At 43.7% G+C, this 27,285-nt stretch overlaps 1 long non-coding RNA gene across 1 annotated transcript in view; it reads left to right on the top strand.

The window, feature by feature from the left end:
* Window positions 1-1,057: 1,057 nt before the first annotated feature.
* The window catches only part of LOC122920486, a 91,933-nt gene continuing 65,705 nt past the window's right edge, over window positions 1,058-27,285 (top strand). The window contains exon 1 of the long non-coding RNA XR_006386921.1: window positions 1,058-1,142. This is a non-coding gene — a long non-coding RNA (uncharacterized LOC122920486). The remainder of the gene's footprint in view (window positions 1,143-27,285) is intronic.

Genomic DNA, 27,285 nt, shown 5'->3' on the forward strand with positions numbered 1-27,285 from the left:
CACAAAAGCGCGAAGAAAGCGACGAACACCGAACCCGAACCCGGACTTTTACGAAAATGTCCGGGTTCGGGTCCGTGTCACGGACACCCCAAAATTCGGTACGAACCCGAACTATACAGTTCGAGTTCGCTCATCCCTAATTGGATACTCTCACTATATATGCTTTTGTATTACACTTTTTAAATTAATTTCAATAAAAACAGATTTTACTCAAGGAATCACATATACTCTTTTGGTTGTTGTTGAACTATGAAACAGCTGTCTGCAAATGAATGTCTGGCTTGGCTTGCAGCCTAAGTTATGTTTTATTGTCTGTTTAACTATTTTCTGACATCCTACAGACATGGAGAGCTGATCTGTATACCTTTTTTCCAAAGGAGCATTACATGGCATATAAGGCTCCTTACGCCTACTAGGTTCTCTACATAAGGAAAAATAATTCCACTCCCACATCTTAGAAATATTCACATAACCGGAGTCAACACCAGTCAATAGTGTATCAGATTATGGTACCCAAAAATATTAAAAATCTAACATGAAATTGTGGGATTACCTTAAAAAATAACTTTTAATTGTCAATGGTAAAATAATAGGCCCATAAATAGTTGCCAAATAAAACATGCATGCATCAGTGATCACGCACCACCGAATAGTGAAGGTATAGGCAAATGTAGGAAGTACACAATTGCTAGGAGGGTGAATTAGAAAAACAGGGATATAGTTTAAGAAGGAGACAGATGCTGGGTCTCTTCCCTTCCCCTATATCTCCCTATATTCTAACTCAACTTACAGTAGAACCCTCACTGTATGTCCCTGGGTGTCCCTTAATTGCAGTAGTGCTAACTGCCCAGCTTCGTCAGAGGAAAAAAGCAGCACATGCCAGGGTACACACATAAAGTACTTAATCAAGACTCTGCCCGACGCGTTTCAATGGCACTCAGCCAGATCATCAGGGGACAGATATAACCACAAGTACTGGTAATAGTCAGACAGTTCAAGGATACAAGTCGCTTCCTGGTTTAATGAAGCAAACAAGCAAAGAAGATAGCAATATTAAATTGCATTAAGCAAATACTTATCCCTCCATGCATCGATGTCCATGGCCCAGCTACGCTCCTCTCCTGCGAGTGGCAGTGACGGAGGTGAGTGCTCGTGCTGGCGTTCTTTAAATCAGTGCGGGTTTAGGTAAGTCCACCCACCAAATCACATGACCCATCACGCGGGCAGTGACGCAGTAAGTCACATGTTCCCCGCGTCACCAAGGAAAACCAAGAGATCGGAACCTAGACAGGAGTTGTGTCTGCGCTGCCTGAACCTTCCCCCTACAATCAGAGGAAGAGGAGACAGACCAGACAGCGCAAGGGGCAGAACTATGGGGAGATGGGAAGTATAGAGATGGGCTTACTCACAACTCTCTATATCCACCATATTTGGTAGCATTATTAAACAAAAGGTGTATCACTTCTATGTGGTCAGACAAGGCGCAACCAGGGTATTAAAAAGGCAGGTTACACAGGCAATGAACCAGTGAAGAAAATTATATACTGTAAAGCTAGTTCGAACAGAAAAGGCCAGACTGTCACAGGACGCCGGCGACGCACGTCCTTCCCCTTGCATCGCCAGCATCCTGTTCCTCTTCGGCAGCTCCAGGAGGCGCCCTCCATGCAGAGCGGGGAGCCGCTCGGCGTCTCCGCTGCCATGGCAATGGAGGGCAGAGCGTGCCCAGCCGCACGCTCATTCTATGTGCGGCTGGCGTCCTCTGTTGCCAGGATACCTGTGTGGGCTGAGTGCCGAGCTGGACACTCTGCACTCAGCTATCAGTCCTGGGACAGGTCATATGGCGCTGGCCACGTCACATGAACTTAGCCCTTCAGTATATAAGCAGGCAACCTGCTGGCCACAGGTTGCCTGTGATATTGTTTATATAGGCTCTTGATACTCTGCTCCATTGCTCTTGAATTTGACCGACGGCTAGTTATTTGACCACGCTCCTGCTTCTCACTTGAATGCTGACGCTACCTCCAGGTTTGACCTCCGGCTTGTTATTGGTATTGTCTTTGCATCTCCCTTGTAGTTTGACGTGACCTCTTGTTGTGACCTTTGCTCGTTTGTTTACCCTTCTCGACTGCTGTACGCTCCTGTCGCCGCCCGCTGCCCATTGCCTGTCTCTGCTTTTCTCTGTCCCTCCTGCACTTACTCAAGTTAGGGATCGCCGCCCAGTTGCGCTCCGCTGCCTAGGACGGGTAAGTGCAAGTAGGCAGGGATAGGGGCGTGGGTGGCAGACTAGTGGGTGCACGCTCTTCCTCTCTCCTTCCGGGGCAGCGTGACACAGACATTAGAATTTACAGTTATAAACCCTCCCCCAATCAGGAGGCAAAGTGCACCTACATCCTATTTATTTATTGGGGGATGTAGGTAGAGAAGAACGTCTGCCAGACCTTCTCACAGAACTGGCGGTGACAGTACCCCTCCCTCTACGGGTGGACTCCGGACACTCAGAGCCCACCTTCTCAGGATGAAACCTTGGAAAGCCCTGATGAGACGAGTGGCCTTAATGTCCACCACTGGGACCCACATCCTCTCCTCAGGACCATAACCCTCCCAAAGAACGAGGTACTGAAGAAAACCGCGGATAATGCGAGAATCCACAATCCTAGAGACCTGAAATTCAAGATTACAATCAACAATAATCAGAGGAGGAGGCAGAAAGGAGGGTACAGTGGGTTAGACATAAGGTTTTAATAGAGATTTGTGAAAAACATTATGGATCTTCCAAGTCTGAGGAAGATCAAGACGGAAGGCAACGGGATTGAAGACGGACAAGATCTTGTAAGGCCCAATAAACTTAGGACCCAACTTCCAGGAGGGAACCTTCAGTTTGATATTCTTTGTAGACAACCACACCAGATCACCCACATTCAGGTCCGGACCAGGCACATGTCTCTTATCCGCCACACGCTTATATCTCTCACTCATCCTCTTCAGATTACCCTGAATCCTGAATCTTTTGCCAAATAAATGACAAAGATGAGGAAAATCTCTCCTCATCAGGTAAACCAGAAGACCCCTCTCCAGAGAATGTCCCAAACTGCGGATGAAACCCATATGCACCCAAAAATTGTGATTTATCAGAGGACTCCTGGCGACAGTTATTTAAAGCAAACTTAGCAAAGGACAAAAAAGAACACCAATCCTCCTGATTCTCCGCCACAAAACAGCGCAGATATGTCTCCAGATTCTGATTGACGCGTTCGGTCTGACCATCCGACTGCGGGTGAAAAGCAGAAGAGAACGACAACTGTACCCCCTAGTGAGAACAGAAGGCCTTCCAGAATCTGGAAACAAATTGCGTGCCCCTATCAGAAACGATGTCTGAAGGAATGCCATGCAATTTAACAATATGATCAACAAACGCTTGCACCAGCGTCTTAGCATTGGGTAACCTAGGAAAGGGAATGAAATGTGCCATTTTGCTAAAACAGTCCACTACCACCAGAATCACAGTCTTCCCCGAGGAACGAGGCAGGTCCGTAATGAAGTCCATGGACAGATGCGTCCAAGGACAGGAAGGAATGGGTAACGGGAGGAGAGAACCCGATGGCCGTGAATGAGGGACATTGGCAGGAGCGCAGGTCTCGCAGGTTGCCACAAAACCCTCAACCGTCTTACGAAGAGCCGGCCACCAGAATCTCTGAGCAATGAGATCCACTGTGGTTCTACTCCCCGGGTGCCCAGCAAGGACAGTATTTTTGGTGCTCCTTAAAAACCTTGTGTCGTAAAGCGAGAGGCACAAACAACCTCCCAGGAGGACAAAGTTCAGGAGCCTCTGCCTGGGCTGCCAGAACCTCTGCCTCCAAATCAGGATAGAGAGCAGAGACGACCACCCCTTCAGCCAAAATGGGACCCAGGTCTTCAAAGTTCCCCCCTCCCGGAAAACAACGTGACAGGGCATCCACCTTCACATTTTTAACCCCAGGGCGGAATGTAACAACAAAATTAAACCTAGAAAAGAACAAAGACCATCTGGCCTGTCTCGGGTTCAGACGCTTGGCCGATTCCAAGTAGGCCAGATTCTTATGGTCGGTAAACACAGTAATAGGGTTTCTGGCTCCCTCTAACCAATGGCGCATTCCTCAAAAGCTAATTTGATGGCCAACAACTCCCTGTCTCCCACATCGTAATTTCTCTCTGCAGAGGATAGTTTCCTTGAGAAAAAGGCACACGGTCCCATTTGGCAGGATAGGGACCCTGAGATAAGACCGCACTCACACCCACTTCAGAAGCATCCACCTCAACAATAAAAGGTAGAGAGACATCAGGTTGTACCAAAATGGGAGCGGAAGCAAAACTCTCTTTAATACAAGGAAAAATCCACCCCCTTTTTAGTCATATCAGTGAGTGGCTTAACAACAGAGGAATAATTCAAAATGAACTTTCTGTAATAATTGGCAAAACCCAAAAACCGCATTAGCGCCTTCTGATTCTCAGGAAGCTCCCAATCAAGCACAGCGCGGACCTTCTCAGGGTCCATCCGAAAACCAGAAGCGGAGAGAAGAAAACCAAGAAATTGAATCTCCGGAACCGCAAACACACATTTGTCTAGTTTAGCGTGCAATTTATTCTCCCGCGGAATCAGCAAGACCTGACATAGGTGGTCCAGATGAGTCTTGAAATCAGGAGAAAAAATCAAAATGTCATCTAGATACACCAGTACAAATTTCCCCATTAAATGATAAAAAATGCTGTTCACAAAATGTTGGAAGACGGCCGGAGCATTCATCAAACCAAAGGGCATAACCAAATTCTCGAAATGACCCTCGGGTATTGAAGGCCGTCTTCCCTTCGTCCCCTTCCCTGACCCTGACTAGGTTTTATGACCCTCTTAAATCCAACTTAGAAAAAACTTCAGCCCCAACAATCTGGTTAAACAGGTCCGGGATCAGAGGAAGCGGATATGGGTCACGAATCGTGATACGGTTCAGCTCCCTGAAATCCAGACAAGGTCTTAAAGAAGCATCTTTTTTCTTTTGGACACCACTCTCGGAAAACACATCTGAAAATTCAGAGAATTGATGGCACAGTCTTGGTAGAAACCTCTGAAAGAGATGCCGTAAAGCAATTCTCTCTGCAAAACTCACTCCAACCATTTATTTGCCTTGCTTGCCAATCAATGGTGGGGTTATGTTTAGTGAGCCAGGGTAACCCCACCACTAGAGGAGTAGGTAATCCGCTTAAGACGAAACATGACATATCCTCCACATGAGCGTCACCCACAGTCAAACGGATATTGTGAACTATGCCCGTTAACGATCTTTGAGAAAGTGGAGCGGAATAGATTGCAAAAACAGGTATATCCTTTTCCAAAGGGCATACCTGGAAACCATGTGTTGTTGCAAATTGATTATCAATGAGATTAACTCTGCTCTACTATCTACAAAAATCTCACAAACAATGTTGTTGCTGTCTAGCGCCACCCTGGCAGGTAGGAGAAAACAGGAACTACAAGCAAACGGCAAACCTTCAATTTCTGCATCAACCTTGCCAATAGTAGCAAATGGAAAGGTTTTAGAGTTTTTTCTTGTTTTGTTTTGTTTTTATTAACCTCAGAAAACTTCATGAATCTCCTAGAGGGGCAAACATTAGCTAAATGATTTATACCCCCACAACAGAAACAAACCCTCCTCTGAGAGCTGAATCCTCTACTATCAGAGGCAAGCAAACCCAGCTGCATGACCTCCTCCCTTAAAGGGATTGAGACAGACTGAGACCCCTGCACACTGAATGAGACAGCCCCACTGTTCTTGGGCTGAATATGACAGGAAAGAGTAGTCTCCCCTCTCTCTCTCTCTCTCTAAGACGCCTGTCAATACGAACAGCTAGAGACATTGCTGACTCTAACGACGCTGGTCTCTCATGAAAAGTGAATGCATCTTTCAATCTTTCCGAAAGACCATGGCAAAATTGACTTCGGAGTGCAGCATCATTCCAACCAGTATCAGCTGCCCTTCTCCGAAATTCAGAACAATATATCTCTGCAGAGTTTTTACCCTGGCATAAAAAACGCAGTTTAGATTCAGCCAGAGCAATACGATCCGGGTCATCAGGGCTACAAAAAATTCATCCACCGATCGGAGGGGCCGTGCCCCCACCGGCAGCGAAAAGGCCCAAGACTGAGCGTTATCCCTGAGCAGCGAGATGATGATCCCTACCCTCTGCTCTTCATCACCAGAGGAATGGGGAAGTAGGTGAAAATGAAGTTTGCAAGCCTCTCTAAAGTGAACAAAATTCTCACTACCCCCGGAGAACGTATCCGGAAGCGAGATCTTAGGCTCGGAACAAACTCCATGAACGCCAGCAGAACCGGTCACCTGAAACTGAGACACAGTTTTACGGAGATCTGCTACCTCCAGGCAAAGACCTTGCATGCGGTCAATCAAGGCTGAAACCGGATCCATGCTTAAGACGGTTATGGCGGATTATAATGTCATGGGTGAAGTTTGCAGATAGCTAAAACTTATGAATAAACGAGCGACTGGCTTGACCCCAAACTAAGGAGCTTATAGTTGAGCCCTAAAACCCTAAGAGCTCTCCCTGACTGCTATGCACATGCAAGGGTCTCGATGGTAGACGATTGCATGCCCACGTACCTAAGTCTATGTGACACCTGAAAACCCTATAATAGTGAGAGGACACGACCACCGACTCCCTGCACTTAATACGGGCAGAGTCAGGGTCACCTAGAATCAAGCCAGCAAGGAAACACAATAAAGTAAATGACTTATCTGAGCAAACTGCAGAAGCAGCCTCCAGCAGTGAACACTTCATCCAGGAAGTAATATAAACCGCAAAGTGAGGCAGTATGGGAGGGAATATAAAGGAAGACGATTAGTCTAAAAAAGTGACACCTGGCAGAAGGAAAGGAGATGAGAAAGTGAAACCAAAACAAAGAACATCATACAAGAGGTAGAGAAGAACATCTGCCAGATCTTCTCACAGAACTGTCGGTGACACCCGTCTCCGAAGTTCCCGGGTAGTTTTACCCACATATTCAAGGCCACATTGACAAGTTGCCTTATAGATGACTCCCTTTGAACAACAGTTAAGAAAACACCTGATGGTGTAAGTCTTTCCCGTTACATTACTCATAAATTTGCGGCCCCTAGTGATAAAGGGACATGCAACAAAGCCACTGCAGCGAAAACAACCCATCAACGGTTTAAGCCATGATCCTGTTCTATCATTGATTTCGCTGAAATGGCTGTGGACTTGGCGGTCTCGTAAGCTACGGCCTCTATGGTAGGTGATTTGTGGGATTTCTGCAACAACTTGTTTGATGTCTGGATCCAATTGTAGGATTCCCCAATGTTTAGATACTACATTCCTTACTTCCTTTGCGGAACCATCATAGGTGACTATCAGGCGTATGAGGTTAGTTGGAGTTTGTTCTTTTTTAGGATGAAGGCGTTCAGTTCAATTTGTTTGAGCAGGCTCTCTGATATGCTTGTTTTAGGGTAGACTCGGGATACCCTTTTTCTCTAAATCTATCTCGTAAGTCAACTGCTTGCTGTTTATAGTCGCTCAAAGTGGAGCAATTCCTCCTCATCCGCAGGTATTGCCCAGTGGGCATACCCCTTTTTAGGTGAAGGGGATGATGGCTATCCCAATTCAAAAGAGAGTTGGTGGGTGTTGGTTTCCTATAGGTTTTTGTTAGTAATTCCCCCGGTCACCTCTCGTAAAGGAAATATCCAAGAATGGGAGTGTATCCTTTTTAATCTCAGATGTAAATTTTAATCCAATATCACTGATGTTTAAAATATTCACAAACTGTGTCAAATCCTCAACATCACCTTTTCATATCAAAAAGATGTAATCGATAAATCTGGCCCATGTGACCACGTTCACAGTCACATGCGCCAGTAGGTCTCCAAAAACAGTGGTCCTTTACCACTAGCCCAGGAACAAATTTGCATACGATGGGGCACATGAGCTCCCCATCGCGGTGCCCTGAGCTGGTGGTAAAAGGCACCACCAAACAGAAAGTAGTTACAGGTAATTGTAAATTCCAAAAGTCTTAAGACCAAGAGATTGTGTGCATAGAATTGGCGACCTCTGGTAGCCAAAAACGTCTCCACTGCCCTCATCCCAAGGTGATGTGGAATTGAGGAGTAGAGCGCCTCTACATCAACTGAGGCAAGTAAAGTATCATTCGCCACAAAGACACCCTCTAGACGGCCCAATAGATCCCCCGTGTCCCGAATATATAGGGCAAGGTTTTAACAATGGGGGCCAAAAAGTGATCAATGTAGATGCCCACATTTTCTCCCAAACCATTCACACAGGACACTATAGGTCTCCCGTTCAGGGGAATTCAAATTCATCCTTGGAGATGAGGCCTTCAGATTCAGCCTCACGCAAAATGTTCATTAATTCTTTCTGATATTGTACAGTGGGATCAGTCGGGACGAGTCTTGATTAAGTACTTTATGTGTGTACCCTGGTGTGTGCTGCTTTTTTCCTCTGACAAAGCTGGGCAGTCACCACTACTGCAATTAAGGGACACCCAGAGACATACAGTGAGGGTTCTAATTTGAGTTAGAATACAGGGAGATATAGGGGAAGAGACCCAGCATCTGTCTCCCTCTTAAACTATATCCCTGTTTTTCTAATTCACCCTCCTAGCAATTGTGTATATCCTACATTTGCCTATACCTTCACTATTCGGTGGTGCGTGATCACTGATGCATGCATGTTTTATTTGGCACTCCCACATCTTAACATAGGCAGAATATATGTTTGCCAAGATCAATCAAAAGTGTTTCCATTTTATGAAATACCATATCTCAAGAACATTTTTGTATTTTACTGCCCCTTTTCCCTTCTCCAGTGCACCACAAGTACCATAACATCAATGAGAAGGAAACAGATGTAGAGCCTAAAACATTTATACCTGATCTCTGATATATATACATTGCTTCTGTATACTGCTTTTGTCATTTTTTATGAAGTCCCTGCAAAGCTTCCATTCAAATGTGTTGGAAAATGTGGGGAGAATCTGATTTATTAGGTTTATCCTCCACTTTTCTGATTAAATATGTGCTCAGACAGACCCACCCACTAGTAAACAGGGTTGTTTGATCTGTTGACAAATATGAGCAGCTCCCACATTTTCATTGTCCACCATCCAAACACAGGTGGCACCATCATTACATACCCTGGTGCTGTAGAGCGACACCCTGCCCAAACTGCTGGTGTAATGATATGGCTAGCTATTGCAAATAACTGTCAGTAACCCCTAGTAGTGATACGGGGGACACTAACAGCTCAGTGATATATTCAGGACATCCTGGAACCACATGTAATGCCTTCTAGCTGGCATATTTCAGCAGGGTAATGCTCACTTTAGCACTAATAGTTTCCCAGGAATGTCTCCACTAGATCACAACATTTCCTTGGCCTGTCCGGTCACCAGATTTACCACCAGTTGAGCATTTTTGGGACCAGCTTTGACAACCTATAAGTATGAAGGATTTACAGGCCAAACTTGAACATCTGAGGGCAACTGTGCCACAGGATATCATATGGAACCTGTATGCCTCCATGCCCAAACATATCCAGGCAATAGGTGGCCCAACAGGTTACTAGATGCTCATTTGTACAGTTTTATCCAATAAACCTATTCTTTTGCACTAATGGACTCACTTACATATACTACTCGCAAAAAGTTAGGGATATTTGGCTTATGGGTGAAATTTGAGGATGAACCTAAAATGCACTCTAACCTTTACAGGTGAACTTAATGTGACCTTCTCTAAACTTTTCAATGCACATGTCGAACTGGTCAGTGTTTCAGTACTTTTTGCACAATTTTATGTTCTTTAACAAGGAGCTTGAGCAGCATGAGAAATCATTGTCAAGCTGTAATTGATGCTCAAGGTCACATGACAAGTTATTGAAACATTAGCATTTTTGTGGGGGTATACCCACCGCTGTTCGCTTTTGTTTCAATAAATTGTTTGAGATGAGAAAATCACCATTGCATGCTTCTACTTAAATGTCCTACTTTCATGATATGTCGGTAATATCACTGTAGTGTGACCTTTTCACATTTTCCATAAATTTCACCCGAAAGCCAAATATCCCTAACTTTTTGTGAGTTGTGTATATCATCGTTAAACTCACACATAAAAAATGTATTTGATTCCAACAACTGCTAGATGAGCAAAAAGATTCTTCAGAATAGATTTTTCCAATCAGCACGTTTTTTTCATTTGCATAAGCCCTGCAGATTGAATAAATCGATTCCAACAGTTTTTTGTCAGTGGGTATACTATGTGTCCTATGTGTATATATACATTAATTACATTGAAAAGTATTGCTCTGGGTTGGTCTGCTCAAAGAACATCCCCAGTGGAAATGAAAATCTGCCACTTGTCTTGATATGCGGTGCTTTTTACAGATGTTCACTGTGTCTATCTATCTATCTATCCATATAAACAACTGATTTTATGTCTAATATAAAGTTGTATACTGTACATTTATGTATTTTGTTAAAATCTACTGAATAGGTTTGTTTGCTACTTCCATTTCCTGCCTCTAGGTGACAGGGTTGCAATACAAATAATTAATGGCGTTGCTCATTTGTTAAACATCTGTTTGCGCAGACAAATCTATTAACAATAAGATATAATTGGTAGTTAATGTTAAGTCTTCTTTTTTCGGTTTGCTCTTTTGAGTATTTATAGAACGTGTTATTTTATTTGTAAACCAGACTTCATGTTTGACAGATTTATGTCTCCAGAGCTAATAAAATAATTGTTTCAAATATCTGATCTTTGTTCTGCTATGGCTTTAAGAAATCATATTTCAATTTGTCAAAACTCAAAACACTTCCAAAATATCTACTTTTCACAAGCCATGATTGCTAGGGTAGAATACCATCCAAAGACCACACTTCAATTGGAGCTAAAATGATTATGAGCAGTATTCCTAAAATCTGGAATCTTAAAATGTTTTTTTCTTTGTTTTTGTGATACAGGGTGTATTTGTGGTGACCACAGGAGAGGGGAGAGGAGAAGAGTACTGATAGTAGTAAGAATGATGGTCAAAGTACTCACTCACTATGTCACCCCCTTCTGTTTGATGTCGGTTGAGGTGCCCTTGATGTTTCTTGATGATAAGAGTTTCCTCTTGTTCACAGTTCTGGAGTGACCAATGGTGTTGGTGCTCAAGAGACAGAACAATACTATAAGTCCTTTCGTATTAGCTCAGAGCATTAATTTTATTTGTTTCACCCGATGATGAGATAGTTCCAAGGCCCCTTTGATTCATACTCAGTAGTACTCATTCTCTTAAACAGGGAAACCCCCCTTAAGAGAAATAGGACATAAGCACCCACAGGTTGGTAGGAATGAGCAAAAAGTCGCACCATTCCCTTACAGGCCTACTTCTTGTGTAGTTACCAGCCTTTCAATCCAAGGCTCTCTTGTCTGACTCTCTCACTTAGGCCTTCATCGCTCAGGCTGTGAAAAACTAAAATAATCAACCCCTTAGCCTAGGGTTGGAACCTGTGGCCAATTTTTTTTTTTAAATAAAGCACTCACCTGCCTGCCATTCTTGCACCACTGCCAAATTCCTGTTTGCTTCTGGTCCCTGCCAAATCACAAGTGGCATGACCCCGTTACTGCTGCAGCCAATCAGTGCCTCAGCAGTCACAATGTACTAGAATGGTTGTTGATGTACCATTCTAGCACATGTGACTAAATAGGCCAGTGATTGGGACCAAGGCACTTTCAGTCTGGAGGGAACTCTAGGTGTCTGGGAACAGAGCAGTGTCATGGGAAGGGCATGATTGCAGACAAGTGAGTGTTTTTTTTTTTATTGGACACAGATTCCGACTATTGACCTTCAAGTTTTGATCCTGAAAACATAAATGAATGAATAACGATAATAAAATAAAAAAATTATTAGCTCATACATGCCACAACTCAATCACATTGACATATTTTATACGCCCCAGGATTATATTGTATGTTACCCTAAATTCCACAAATCCATTTTAACTCTGACACTATCTGACACAATAGAAAACAGAGCCGTCCCCTATTTACTTTCAATGGAGTTCATGATGGATCCGTCTTGGCTATGTTAAAGATGATAGAACGATGTTAAAGATGATAGAACGGGATCCGTTCATAACAAATGTAGATGGTTGTATTATCAATAACGGAAGCATTTTTGCTGAGCCCTGCCGGATCCAGCAAAAATGCTAGTGTGAAAGTAGCCTAATGTGACCCTAGAGACTGTTGGACATCTAGAATATTTTGTCCATTTTAGGGTTAAATAAACTACATTACATTACAACAGAATCACCAATTTTAGGTTTACCTTTAGGTTCTTTTAATTGAGCCCTGATCTGTCATGATGCCATTTTTTGCCACAATGTTTCCAAAAATTATAGCAAAAACTGCAATGTGTTAAACACTAAATGGAGTCCACCAAGATTCTGTCGGGTTCTGCTGTTCTCAACATCAAGATCTGTCACGGCTGACTGTATAGTTTCCATAAAAATGCTGGAATCCAGACTGAAAGGAAAAAAAGTGCAGCCTAATAAAGTCACATGCACATGTTGCATATTAAATGCGGATTTCCCACACAGAATTGAATGCAGCAAATCTGCAGCATAATACAGTGCTAGCTAGAAAGATGAGACTGTAAAAATGTTCTGTTTGTTAAATTGACCTGTGATGTGGTTTTGAGAACTGCTGTATGTCAATTCTTCATGTGGATTTTCACTGCAGATTTCAGCCTTTGCGATGCAGATGGTGAAATCTTGGGCAAATCCATGATAAAATTTAACACAACGCAGTAAAATTCACATGTTAATCTGTGCGGGAAATCCACGTAAAATACTGTATTTTTTGGTCCATACATTCCCCCCCCCCAAAAGTGAGGGGAAAATAGCAGTGCGTCTTATGAAGTGAATACTAATAAGCGCTTCCATTATGGAAGCGCTCATTAGTACACAGTAGAATTGGGAAGTGGTGAATATAGTTCTTCTGGTTCCGCCTGTATTCACTGCTCCCTGGTCTTCTCCGGGTACCACATTGCCCTGTGTCCTGACTACGTAAGCATCAGGACGTAGCGCACTATGACTTGACTCTGTGCAACATCAGCTCACAGTGCAATTTGGTGCTGGTAGAAGACCGGTGAGTGCAGGAAGAGCGAAGTGGATCTCCCAATTGGCAGCACCGGAAAGGTAAGTTAATTTATTTACTTTGTCTGATATGAGGTCTGATGAGGAATAAGGAATCTAATTTGGGGGTCTGATCTGAGGTCTAGTGAGGAATGGGGATCAGATTTGAGAGTCTGATCTTAGGTCTTATGAGGAATCAGGGTCTGATTTGAGGGTCTGATCTTAAGTTTGATGAGGATTGGGGGTCTGATCTCAGGTCTGATGCGACTTAGAGGTCTGATCTAAGGTCTAGTGAGGATTGGGAGGTCTGAAGAAGATTGGGGGGTCTAAACTGAGGTCTGGTGAAGATTGGGGTTCTGATGAAGATTGGGGGGCTGATTTGGGGGTCTGATGAAAACATTATTTATTTTTTCCTCCTCTAAATCCTAGATGGGTTCTATAGTCTGAAAAACATAGTACATTACCATCTACATGTGGCCTTACAATGTGTCCTTTCTTATTGCGTGGACATTTGGTTACTGAATATATATCTCTATATCTATCTAATATATAGTATATATATATATATGTATATATATATATATATATGTAATATATATATGTATATATATATATATATATATATATATATATATATATATATATAGTACAGACCAAAAGTTTGGACACACCCTCTTATTCAAAAAGTTTTCTTTATTTTCATGACTATGAAAATTGTAGATTCATACTGAAGACATCAAAACTATGAATTAACACATGTTGAATTATATACATAACAAAAAAGTGTGAAACAACTGAAAATATGTCATATTCTAGGTTCTTCAAAGTAGCCTTGATTTCTGCTTTGCACACTCTCTTGGCATTCTCTTGATGAGCTTCAAGAGGTAGTTACCTGAAATGGTCTTCCAACAGTCTTGAAGGAGTTCCCAGAGATGCTTAGCACTTGTTGGCCCTTTTGCCTTCACTCTGCGGTCCAGCTCACCCTAAATGATGGTCCAACTAAACGCAAACCGGATGGAATAGCATGCCGCTGCAAGATGCTGTGGTAGCCATGCTGGTTCAGTATGCCTTCAATTTTGAATAAATCCCCAACAGTGTCACCAGCAAAGCACCCCCATACCATCACACCTCCTCCTCCATGCTTCACGGTGGGAACCAGGCATGTAGAGTGCATCTGTTCACCTTTTCTGCGTCGCACAAAGACACAGTGGTTGGAACCAAAGATCTCAAATTTGGGCTCATCAGACCAAAGCACAGATTTCCACTGGTCTAATGTCCATTCCTTGTGTTCTTTAGCCCAAACAAGTCTCTTCTGCTTGTAAAACACTAGTGATACACCGGCGCTTGCACTACAAATGAACTGACGCAGCGGTACCGCAACGGTATCGCCCCCGTTGAAGATCTAGTGAATGATGTGTAATATGTATGTATTAGGTACTGCGCGACATGTACCCCCTTTTGTTCTCCCTGCCTGTTCGGCACTATAAAGGCCCACAGTGAATGATACAGTAAGGCCTCTTTCACACTACAGTATGTTGAATTCAGTGTTTTGCGTTCCGTTTTTCACGGATCCGTTGTTCCGTTTTTTGCTTCCGTTGTGGTTCCGTTTCCGTTCCGTTGTTCCGTTCCGTTTTTCCGTATGGCATATACAGTATACAGTAATTACATAGAAAAAATTGGGCTGGGCATAACATTTTCAATTGATGGTTCCGCAAAAAACGGAACGGATACGGAACGGATACGGATGCATTTCCGTATGTGTTCCGTTTTTTTTGCGGACCCATTGACTTGAATGTAGCCACGGACTGTGATTTGCGGCCAAATATAGGACATGTTCTATCTTTTCAACGGAACGGAAAAACGGAAATACGGAAACGGAATGCATACGGAACACATTTCGTTTTTTTGCGGAACCATTGAAATGAATGGTTCCGTATACGGACCGTATACGGAACGCAAAAAACGGACCGCAAAACGGAAAAAAAAAACGGTAGTGTGAAAGAGGCCTAACTCACAGATTTTTTGAATACCTTATCCTGGATGTTCATCTGTGGAGGCTGTTCTTTTGCGTCCTTCTGGCTTTTTCATTTTTCTCTATTTTCTTCTTTTAAGTGCCGTTCGGGATAGGGAAAGGTTTGGGGGGTTGAACCCTAGTTGTTATTTGTGATTTTTTATATAAAATGCAGAGCTTGCCCCGGCTGGTGGCACAGCTCGTGGTTTGAAAACACCGCTTGTTCGCGCTTGCACGGAGTGCTGCGTGACGTCACGGTAGTAGCTACGGTGAACCAGGAGGACCAAAAATGCACCAACGCGTTTCCATTAGATCGCTAATCTTTGTCAGGGATGGCTATTCTGGCTCCTGGTACTGCTTTTAAAGGTCCGTATCTCCTCCCTTCCTTAACCCCTTCATCCATGGCACTCTAGTTTGATGTTATTGGAAAGCAAATAATTATATCTCTGTATTCAGTCCTGAGGGTACTAGAGTGTTTAAGTAAAATATCCAACGGCTTTCTGTTCTGGACATTTTCTTGATGTAATCTCCTCCCCTTTTGTCTTTTTTTTTAATACCACAAAAGGTGGTGCGTTGTTGTTTCCTCGTGTTTCTCCTTATAGTGTCTAGAGAGCGGGTGACCCTCATATTTTCTTCCTATATTGTAGATGTGTTCCCCTATCCTTTTGCTTATGGTTCTCTTTGTGCGTCCTATGTATGTTTTTTTACACGGACATGTTATGGTGTATATTACGCCCTGACTTCTGCAGGTTATGTGATCCTTTATTTTGTATGTTTCTGTGTCCCCTGTCCATTCATTTTGTATTTCCAAGTTTGTGTGCTGTTTTCTATTTATTTTTAGTTTTTTGCAGACACCGCAATTGCCGCATGGAAAGAAACCTCCCTGAGGTTTCTGTCCTGAAATCGCATTTAATGTTTGGTTGTCATTTATTTTGCTCAAGCATTTGTTGGTTGGGGCTATTATACTTCCCACATTTTTTGCTTTTCTGTAGATAAATTTTGGGTTGTTGGGGATCAGATCTCCTATTATTTTGTCCTCCTTCAAGGTTTCCCAGTGCTTTTTGATTATCCTTCTCAGTGTTCCTGCTTGACTATTGTACTGTGTGATGATGGGTGGCATTTCAAAGACTCCCGCTTTTGTTTTACTGTCTTCTGTTTTTTTCTTTTTATGAATTAATTCCTGTCTGTCAAGTTTTCCTATCAGTTTTTTCTGTGTTAGTAGTTTTTCCTTGTCATAGCCTCTCTCTTCAAATTTTTTCTGCATTTTGTCTGCCTCTGCTTCGTATTCGTTTTCCTTTGTGCAGTTGCGTTTGATTCTCATGAATTGCCCCTTTGGAATATTTTCCAACCACTTTGGGAGGTGGCAGCTCTCACGGGAGATGAAGCTGTTTGTATCTGTGGGTTTGTTGTATGTCTTTGTTTGTATTTTGGTTAGATGGTTAGGTCAAGAAAATTAATTGTGGTAGTACTGAATAGTGGTGTGAATTCCAGATGATATTCATTATTGTTGATTTCCTTGAAGAATGTGTTCAGTTCTTCCTTTTCTCCTGCCCAGATGAATATAATGTCATCTATGAAGCGTTTCCATAGGACAAGATTCGACCGGAGTTGGCTATGGGGGTAGATGACTTCATGTTCCCACTGGCCTACGTATATGTTTACGAACCCCGGTGCGAATCTCGTCCCCATCGCGGTCCCCCACTGCTGGATATAAAACTTGTCCTCAAAAAGGAAGTAATTTATTTTTAGGATGAACATGATGCATTCACCGATGAAGTCTATTTGTTTGTCTGCCAGAATTCCCTGGTTTTGTAGACACGTTTTTACTCCATCGCACCCTTTTTCATTTTCTATGATGGTGTATAAGGATTTCACATCCAGGGTGCCTAGGATGTAATTTGGTTCCCATTTTACTTAATTTAGGATGTTCAGGATATGTTGGGTGTCTTTCAAGTGTGTTGGTAGCAGGTCTACGCATGGTTGTAGAAAGTAATCTATATATTCTGACAAATTGCTTGTCAGGCATTCCACTCCTGATACTATTGGTCTTCCCGGAGGGTCTGTTGTGCTTTTATGTATCTTAGGGTTGTGGTAAAATGCCGCAATTCTGGGTTGTTTTGTTGCTATATATTCGGCCTCTTTTATGCTCAGAATGGCCTCTATTCTGCCTTTTTTGACCAGTTCACTTAATTCCTTTTTTAACTCTTCTGGTGGGTCATTTTTTAGTATTTTGTATGTTTTCTTGTCTCCTAGTAATTTGTATGCCTCCTGTAGGTATTTATCTTTATCCAATATTACAATACCCCCGCCTTTGTCGGCAGGTCTTCCTGTATTTTGGTTAGTGCCTCCCGTTCTGCATGGGATATGTTTCCTAAGTGTTTCTTACTTTTTAGTTTTTTGGGGCTTCTGATTTTGCGTATGTCCTTGGTGACCATATTCATAAAGCTGTTAAGTGCCTGGGAGGAAACAACAACGGCACCACCTTTTGTGGTATTGAAATGGTCAAAAAAGACAAAAGGGGAGGAGATTACATCAAGAAAATGTCCAGAACAGAAAGCCATTGGATATTTAATTTAAACACTCTAGTACCCTCAGGACTGAATTCAGAGATAGAATTATTTGCTTTTCAATAACATCAAACTAGAGTGCCATGGATGAAGGGGTTAAGGAAGGGAGGAGATACGGACCTTTAAAAGCAGTACCAGGAGCCAGAATAGCCATCCCTGACGAAGATTAGCGATCTAATGGAAACGCGTTGGTGCATTTTTGGTCCTCCTGGTTCACCGTAGCTACTACCGTGACGTCACGCAGCACTCCGTGCAAGCGCGAACAAGCGGCGCTTTCAAACCACGAGCTGTGCCACCGGCCGGGGAAAGCTCTGTATTTTATATAAAAAATCACAAATAACAACTAGGGTTCAACCCCCCAAACCTTTCCCTATCCCGAACGGCACTTAAAAGAAGAAAATAGAGAAAAAAGAAAAAGCCAGAAGGACGCAGAAGAACAGCCTCCACAGATGAACATCCAGGATAAGGTATTCTAAAAATCTGTGAGTTACTGTATCATTCACTGTGGGCCTTTATAGTGCCGAACAGGCAGGGAGAACAAAAGGGGGTACATGTCGCGCAGTACCTAATACATACAAGTCTCTTCTGCTTGTTGCCTGTCCTTAGCAGTGGTTTCCTAGCAGATATTCTACCATGAAGGCCTGATTCACACAGTCTCCTCTTAACAGTTGTTCTAGAGATGTGTCTGCTGCTAGAACTCTGTGTGGCATTGACCTGGTCTCTGGTCTCTAATCTGAGCTGCTGTTAACCTGCGATTTCTGAGGCTGGTGACTCAGATGAACTTATCCTCCGCAGCAGAGGTGACTCTTGGTCTTCCTTTCCTGGGGCGGTCCGCATGTAAGCCAGTTTCTTTGTTGCGCTTTATGGTTTTTGTGACTGCACTTGGGGACACTTTCAACGTTTTCCCAATTTTCCAGACTGACTGACCTTCATTTCTTAAAGTAATGATGGCCACTCGTTTTTCTTTACTTAGCTGCTTTTTTCTTGCCATAATACAAATTCTAACAGTCTATTCAGTAGGACTATCAGCTGTGTATCCACCTGAATTCTCCACAATGCAACTGATGGTCCCAACCCCATTTATAAGGCAATAAATCCCACTTATTAATCCTGACAGGGCACACCTGTGAAGTGAAAACCATTTCAGGTGACTACCTCTTGAAGCTTATCAAGAGAATTCCAAGAGTGTGCAATGCAGTAATCAAAACAAAAGGTGGCTACTTTGAAGAACCTAGAATATTACATATTTTCAGTTGTTTCACACTTTTTTGCTATGTATATAATTCCACATGTGTTAATTCATAGTTTTGATGCCTTCAGTGTGAATCTACAATTTTCATAGTCATGAAAATAAAGAAAACTCTTTGAATGAGAAGGTGTGTCCAAACTTTTGGTCTGTACTGTATATATATATATTTGTGGTCGTGGCTACCTGTGAACGAATTGGGGAAGCATACCTAACCCCGGACCCTACACTGGCTGACTTGTACCTGGAGCCAGGTACGTGGGTAGGCCTAAAAGGGGGCATACCCTGATGAGGACAACAGAGAAAAGGGGAAGGTTTCACGAGAGAGACGCGTGACGGGGTAAGAGAGCCGGTGAATAAATGGGGCAGACTCCCCTCCCACAAATGCAGGCTGAACCTCAGCCTTCCTAATTTGTGGTCGTGGCTACCTGTGAACGAATCAGGGAAGAGTGCCTAACCCCGGACCCTACACTGGCTGACTTGTGCCTGGAGACAGGTACGCGGGTAGGCCTAAAGGGGGGCAAAATGGAAGCAAGGAGACCAGGATTAAGGTGAACCACTTTAATCATATTCAGAGAGCGAGACTACCAAAGCCTGAGAAATTTCAATGTGGGGATTCGGAATGTACCTCACGAAACAGGAGGAACGCCAACGCCCCATTTTTCTTGATGACATGTGCCGGGACCTTATTCCTGGAAGCTGCTGAAGCTGCCCGATACAAAACGAATTGCCAGAAATGACTCGAGGATTATAACCTAGGCCCGAGGCCAGGGTGCAGATGTGTGAAATGAAATGGGCAGAAGTTAAAGGTCCATTGTGGTGAGGCAACAAAGGGCTATCGGGTGGTGCATCATGTAAAAGGGACATGAGTTGCTTAAGGACCTGAACCGGACACCAGCATTGGAGGTTTTGAAGAATCTAACTTCAGTCGGTGGGCCAGACTGACTTGTTTTTGTGGAAAGCAACCTGAGGATGAAATGGTCATTGCACCAAACCAACTGCTGTTTTTGCAAGCTGTTGCGCCTAAAAGAAATGCAGGTAAACTCGCCTGGCCTGAGAAAGCCATAACAGCTGAGGTACATGGCAGCTTTGATAACCGTACTGGTGAAGGGCCCAAAAGGGTTACCATCGAAGGCTGAAGATAATTTCCTGAACATTTCGCCTGATACAGGCTGTCTACGGGAAGGGGGGGTCATCCCTACTTTTCTGGATTCCTCGTAGTGTTGCTTTGATTACCTGCACGGAGAATATGGAACCCCTGCCTGGGTTGCGGAACATAGAGTAGTGTTGGATGCCTGCCAAGTATAACTTAATGGTATTGTATGACAGCCTGAGCTGGAAATGACAGTGGGCGATGAAGGCCATGATGTAGGAGATGTCGTCCAGGCCACGCTGAGGGTGGATCCTGGATAATTCCTGATACATTTTAAGACCAGCTTGGCAATTCCTGGCTGTATTGGGAGAAAGGGATTGTTGCACTAGGTTCCTTGCTGACGAAATGGGGGCGTTCAGTCCATCACCAGGGAACTGAAAAAGACAGAAAGGACGAGACAAAACCTGGTGCGAGGAGAAACAGTACGATGCCTGAGCGTGCCAGGCGACTAGACAGCGAGATGAGATGGAACCTGAGCGTGCCAGGTGACTAGGTAGAAGATAAAATGAGCCTGAACGGGCCAGGCGACCAGTGATGAGGCGATTCCTGAGCGTACCAGGCGACCAGACAGAGAGACGAGACAGGAAAGGAGACAGAGAGATGAAACGAAACCTGGGTCTGCCAGGCGGACAGAAAAAATTATACAAAGCCTGAGCGTATCAGGTGAGAAAGCGTGACAATACGAAACCTGGGCGTACCAGGTGAACAGGCAGGGATACAAGACAAAGCCTGGGTGTACCAGGCGACCAGTGATGAGACGAAGCCTGGGCGTACCAGGCAGCCAGATAGAATGACAAGATAAAGATAGGGAGTGCCAGGTGACCAAACAGATAGACGAAAAGGAACCTGTGCATGTAAGGAGAACAAGAAAACAAGACAAAAACTGAGCGGAACAGTGACCAGACAGCGTGACGAGACGAAACCTGGGCGTACCAGGTGGGAAGGCAGGCAGACGAGACAAGCCTGAGCATACCAGGCAACAACTGACGAGACGAGCCCTGGGTGTACAAGGCGACCAGACAATGTGACAAGACAATGGCAGAGCGGGCCAGGGAACCATACAGAGGGACGAAAATGGAACGTGAGCGTGCAAGGTGAACCGAAAACAAGACAAGCCTGAACGTACCTGGCGACCAGACAAAACAATGGACAAAGCCTGAGCGTGTCAGGCGACTATTAACGAGATGAGCCTGAACGTATCAGGCAACCCGACAGCGTGACGAGACAAAGACTGAGCGGCGTGACGGAAGACCAGACAGTGTAGCAAGATCAACCTGTGCGGACCAGGCGACCATGCCGAGAGTGGATATGAAGCCTGAATGTACCAGAAAGTGGAGAAAATGGCCCTGAACGTGCCAGGAGACCGTGGAAAGACATGGAAGTAAGGGGGAAACAAAATAGTCAAGGGGTGACGAAAAAAACAAAACACAGGAGTGGGGTGAGAAACAAGACAGGCCAAGGGGTAAGGAAAAACACTAAAGCGGGGTGAGGAAAGAAGAACGGAATGAGGAAGAGATAGAAGACTTAAGGAAAAACAAAACATGCACATAACACTTGCTTTAACCTTGCCCATGCTGCAGCCGACCAGAGCAGGAGCCTCCAGAGCCATCAGGGAAAAACAAATCCATTGATGGAATAACCGGGTCATTCAGTATTTTAGGTAGTCAGCTGACCTCATTCTTGGAGCACATACTGTTGCTGAACCTAGACCTGACCAACTGCAGCAACCCCAGATCATAGCACTGCCCCCACAGGCTTGTACAGTAGGCACGAGGCATGATGGGTGCATCACTTCATCTGCCTCTCTTCTTACCCTGATGCGCCCATCACTCTGGAACAGGGTAAATCTGGACTCAGACCACATGACCTTCTTCCATTGCTCCAGAGTCCAATCTTTATGCTCCCTAGCAAATTGAAGCCTTTTTTTCTGGTTTGTCTCACTGATTTCCCTTGAGTTTCGCATTGTGCGTGTGGAAATGCATTTACTACTACTAAATGTTCTACTGTTGTTTTTCTTTGATTTGATTTCATTAAACGTTTACGTGATCACCGATCACAATCATTAAGGATTTTTTTCCCACCACATTTCTTCCTCGAATACGATGGGTCTCCCGATATCCTTCCAGTTTTTAGTAATGCGTTGGACAGTTCTTAACCCAATTTTAGTAGTTTCTGCAATCTCCTTAGATGTTTTCTCTGCTTGATGCATGCCAATGATTTGACCCTTCTCAAACAGACTAATCTCTTTTCCACGACCACGAGATGTGTTCTTCGACATGGTTGTTTAAGAAATGAGAAGCAACTCATTGCACCAGTTGGGGTTAAATAACTTATTGCCAGCTGAAAGATAATTGCCCATGCAGTAATTATCTAATAGGAGGCTCATAACTATTAACTTAGTTAAATACAGGTGGTCACTTTCTTTTTGGACAGGCAGTGTATTTACTCCTATCATGTTTGCAGTTTCCTTTCTAGTTTAGACTCAAATATTTTCTCAAACAGGTTTGCACAGGATGGCTTCATATTTTCACATTCATTTCATTTGCTAATATTTGCACTTGTAGACAGGGAGATCTTCCTACTTCTTGAGAAGTAGATTCTTCTACTTTCTTGCCCTTGGCGTTGAATACATCCTGCATTCCTATTTCTTTAAGTAAGATTGCTGGAAAGAGTCTTAGTAATAGAGAGATGAGAATAGGACATTGATTCCACATGTAAACAGATAATTTCAATGGTAATGACCTAGTAGGCTACAGAGGACTCAGCTACAATCATCAGCTACCTGTCTACTCTACACCTGATTATTTATTATGTGTAATATAGACCTACAATAGAATTTACTAGTCGCGAATATCGGCACTTCGAGAATTCACGAATATTTAAAATATAGTAATATATATTGATAATTTTGAATATTCTAGATGATTTTTTTCAACAGTAACCTCCTTTCTTGCTTGTGGGCCAATGAGGAGGCTGCAATGTATTTGTCTGCGCTTAGCAACATCCCTAGCAACCATTAGGAAAGTTACCTACCCCTTACAATATAAGAACCTCCCCAGCAACCCTTGCATGCAGTAATTTGCAGATCTGAGAGAGACAGCAGTGTTATTGCTGTGCTCTCTGCTTTCCTGTGTCATTACATTAGATAGTCAGTTTGCTTATATATATAATACAGATAGTTACTGGAAGATAGTCAGTGTAGGTTAGATAGTGATATAGTGTAGCTGGTTCTGCTGTCCATACATACATGCTACAGACATAGTGCTGTCATGTCACAAGTTCACAACAATACTTACTGCACCAATCACTAATAAGTAGTCAGACCTGTTAAAATGTGAAGTTCCACGTATTGCGCCAAAATATTTGCATCATTAGTGCCGATTTCGCAATCGCAAATATATTGGAGCACTCTATCTGCATATAAAGCTATTGTAATGTTCTGCCGTGCCAACCATTTTCCCCAGTCTCAGGAAACTTCTAGCAGCTTGAAAAATGTAGCTATAATGACCCACGCCTGTATTTCGTGCGCATTATGTGAATATTACAATGCCGATTTTTCGCGTTTAAGAAAATAATCTCGAATTCGCAACTATATGACGAATATTCTACCAAATATTCGCAAAATATCGCAAATTCGAATATTGCCCCTGCCGCTCATTACTAGAATTTACTAGGAAGAATAGAAAGAAGAAAGCATCCACGAAATGCTGGGCACCACTGGGGACACTGACATTTCATGCAGCCTTTCAGGGTTGGACCAGGATTACACCACATTTGGTGAATGATTAGGCTTGAATGGGTTGCTAGAAACGTATGCCTTATTGTATGTATATTTCCCGAGGTGGATTTCACATATCTTGGGCTATCTTAGGCTACTTTCACACTAGCGTTCAATCGGATCCGTTCTGAACGGATCCGATCATATTAATGCAGACGGAGGCTCCCTTCAATACGGATCCGTCTGCATTAATAACTTAGAAAAAATTCTAAGTGTGAAAGTAGCCTGAGCGGATCCGTTCAGACTTTCAATGTAAAGTCAATGGGGACGGATCCGCTTGAAGATTGAGCCATATGGTGTCATCTTCAAGCGGATCCGTTCCCATTGACTTACATTGTAAGTCTGAACGGATCCGCTCGCCTCCGCACGGCCAGGCGGACAGCTGAACGCTGCAAGCAGCGTTCAGCTGTCCGCCTGTCCGTGCGGAGGCCAGCGGAGCGGAGGCTGAACGCCGCCAGACTGATGCAGTCTGAGCGGATCCGCTCCATTCAGACTGCATCAGGGCTGGACGGAGGCGTTCGGGTCCGCTCGTGAGCTCCTTCAAACGGAGCTCACGAACGGACCTTTGAACGCTAGTGTGAAAGTAGCCTTAGCTTCCTCCCATAGCACTGCGAAGCTCCACCCAATAACACCTGCAATATATTGACCCATTTTGTGCCCTCCACACAATCTAATGCCTCCAACACAGTATGATGCCCCTTGTCTTCCCCCAATACAGTATTATGTGCCCCTCACACAGTATATTGCCCCGATCTGTCCCTACCTAGCCCACATCACCATGAAAAAATGGAACAGATCTTTCACTGCAGACCTGCTCCGGTCTGTCCAGCAGATAGGCACAGTGCATCAACCTGCATGGAAAGCCCGGGGCATTCATTCTCCTACTCTCCCCTGGGGCTGGGCAACAGTAAAGGGAGAGACGCACCCTTTCTTCCCCTTGGGGCCCTTCCCCTTGGGTTCTTGCTTGGTGGCGTGCAAGGTAGCGATCCCTTGAACAAGAAAATAACCGTGACAGTGCAGGTGATGGTGCAATGCAATGACGAGGCTGTCTTGGTGAACAAATAAAAAGTCTTTACTCAAGTAACTTGGCTATTGGCACATACATGTACATTTAGAAGTAGGCACAGTCCCTGTCATATAGCAGCAAGAAATGGTTTCACCCAAGGTTGCTGTATGTTCAGCGAGCCCCAGAGGAGTCGGTGCAGAGGATGTGAATGGTGTTGGCCCTGATAAGATATTGTGTCATGGAGTAGTCCCTCAGGCTGTCGCTCCCTTGGATTCTATGCAGTGAAAAGGTGGAGTGAAAGGATTAGGCAGAGATAGAAGAAAATCAAATGTTTTTCTTTACTGAGTGCAGTACTTCCAACTGTCGTCTATACAAGGTGTCTCTAATCCCCAGCGGATGAGGTTTGGTAGCAGCCAAGTAGGCAAGACAAGAGCACTCTAGATTTGTGCTTCTCTCTCTCTCTCCTGATTTCCCTTCAACAACAATAATAAGTTGCCACTTTTGGCTATGGGTATCCACTTGTGAAAGGCAGGCTTTTGAGTGTGCCTCTTCTGAACTGTGGTGATGGGTGTCTTAACGTATTCTTTCACCTGCAGTGGAGTCGGTATAGTTGTAGTGCTGATCACTCTGAAGACTTCAAACACTGTATCTTCCAGTCTGGAAGTAGTGGTCCTCACAGATGAACTGGTTCTCTAGTCCCAAAGGCCCTTGGAACAGGAACACTCCCTCACTCCAGGCTTGCCAAGCTAATTCAGGAACTCTCTAGAACTCCCCACTTGGCAGGATACAGTTTCATTCCTAATTTCAACCATACCTTATCCTTGCTGAAGCATATGGCAGATACATAACATTACATTAAACCAAAATATAACAAGCGATTGCAGATACCCCCAGGTCTGGGATACTGCATATGGAATAGACAGGCTAGTTATACTCTAAGTCACTCTTCCAATATATCTTTACTTTCTCTTGCTGTTCCAGCCACAATCTCTCAATTTCTCGTCTTCTCTCTCTCATTAAAATGTGGAACTACAATGCCCAGCTGCAGCGTGTAGTCCTGTAGCAGAACATTGATCTGCCTCTAAAGTATTTCTGGCTACCTAAAGCTCTCCAATTTCCAGAAAAATCTGCTGTAAGACCCAAAGTCTTAGACAGACATCATGAAGATTTTCACTGAAGTATACACTCCCCTACAAAAACATGCATCAAAACTGCACAAAAAAGGGATGAAAAAACCCCCCTGCTTTTAAAATCACAGTGCATTGTTTTTAAAAACGTGTTTTCAAAATCTGTCGTGTGAACGTACCTTTATCATTTCAATGAGGTTTGCAGAAAAACACATGTATGGGATAAGGTTTGTCTCTGGATTTGACATGGATTTCATTACAGAATCTGTTTCAAATCATTGACATGTGAACATACCTGTAACTTAAAGTGTAACTGTTTTAGTTTATTTTTAAAATATAGTGTAGAGACAGTAAAAAGTTTTCTTAGCAAAACTATAAAAGTATTGCTAAGAAGAGTCAGATTTTTACACACAGGTGTATTCAGCACTCAGTAAAAGGCTCAGACAGACTGTCCTTGGCAATGCTTCTTAGCCAATCTATCTCCATATAATAAATTGGATACTCAGACTAGCTAGCATCCTTCCTCCTTAGGCTCCACCTGCTGGGAGTTGTAGTTTTCTGCACAGATTGCAATTTGAATTACCGTGAATTCTGAGATTCGGGAAAAAATAGATTTTTCTAGATGCGTAAACGTGTACTAGACTGTGATAAAAGATAAACTGTATTTTTCCCTTTATGAGACACACTTTTTCCACCAAAAGTGTGGAGAAAATGGGAGCGCGTCTTCTATTATGGATGCGCTCACTAGGAAGTGCGTGGAGTAGGGACTGTAGCGCTGCTAGAGCTTGCTTTACTTACCACTCCCTGGTCTTCCTCTGGGCGCAGCACTGCATGTGTCCTGTCGCATACAGCGTCAGGATGTAGTGCATGTACTATGACCTGACGCTGACGCAGTCAGGTCACAGCGCAGCACGGGCCCGGAGAAGACAAGGGAGCAGTAATTGCAGGAGAGACAACCAGACCTGACGAGTGGAGGTGGAGCAGGAGAGGTAAGTTTATTTATTTATTTTATCTATGATGGTGGTCTGATCTGAGTTGTGATAGGGGTCTGATCTGAGGTCTGATGGGGGTCTGACATGGGGCTTTGATCTGAGCTCTGATGGCTCTGATCTGAGCTCTGATGGGGGTCTGGCATGGAGGTCTGATCTTAGATGTGATAGTTGATTTGTTTTCTTATAAAACTAAACTATAACTTTATCATCAGG

Source organism: Bufo gargarizans, chromosome 10 (assembly GCF_014858855.1).
Source record: "Bufo gargarizans isolate SCDJY-AF-19 chromosome 10, ASM1485885v1, whole genome shotgun sequence".
Taxonomy (NCBI): Eukaryota; Metazoa; Chordata; class Amphibia; order Anura; family Bufonidae; genus Bufo; species Bufo gargarizans.